We start from the raw sequence: 452 nt of genomic DNA, 5'->3' as shown, positions 1-452 counted from the left end.
ACACGATGCCAAGGGGAAAATTTATAACCTCGTGCCTAACCCCTCCGAGAGAAAAGTTGGACGTCTGCATTATTGGAATCCCGCGAAGGCGCCAGCAGACTGCAGTAGCGACTCGGACGGCCAAGGGGAAGGTACGCCCCTGTCGGTCTCTGGTGTCTGACAGTGCTGGCTGGACTTGACAATTACAGACTTTTTTGACAACAACCCCGGGGCTTTTCGCTGTAACCCGCGGTGGGGATAAAAAAAATAAAAATAAACGGTGGTTACGGGGTTATTAAAATAATATATAAAACATCTATAAACACACACGAACTTTAAACACAGAGCGATATTATTTCGCTTTTTTTCAATCGACGAAACGAAATAGAAAAAAAAAAAAAATAGAAAGTCATACCGATTTGCTTTCGAAAATGAAGTGACATTTGTGGGCGTTTTGTGAAGGCTGTGGTGTG

At 43.6% G+C, this 452-nt stretch overlaps 1 protein-coding gene across 1 annotated transcript in view; it reads left to right on the top strand.

Annotated features, from left to right (window-relative positions):
• Window positions 1-93: 93 nt before the first annotated feature.
• The window catches only part of LOC119586919 (CAP-Gly domain-containing linker protein 1-like), a gene marked incomplete in the record, with an annotated part of 175677 nt that continues 175318 nt past the window's right edge, over window positions 94-452 (top strand). Inside the window, 1 exon segment of the mRNA XM_037935650.1 lies at window positions 94-374.

The sequence above is a fragment of the Penaeus monodon genome, chromosome 22, assembly GCF_015228065.2.
Source record: "Penaeus monodon isolate SGIC_2016 chromosome 22, NSTDA_Pmon_1, whole genome shotgun sequence".
Lineage (NCBI taxonomy): Eukaryota > Metazoa > Arthropoda > Malacostraca > Decapoda > Penaeidae > Penaeus > Penaeus monodon.
Note: the sequence above shows the minus strand (reverse complement) of the source record. Positions and strands in the feature narration are given on the sequence as shown.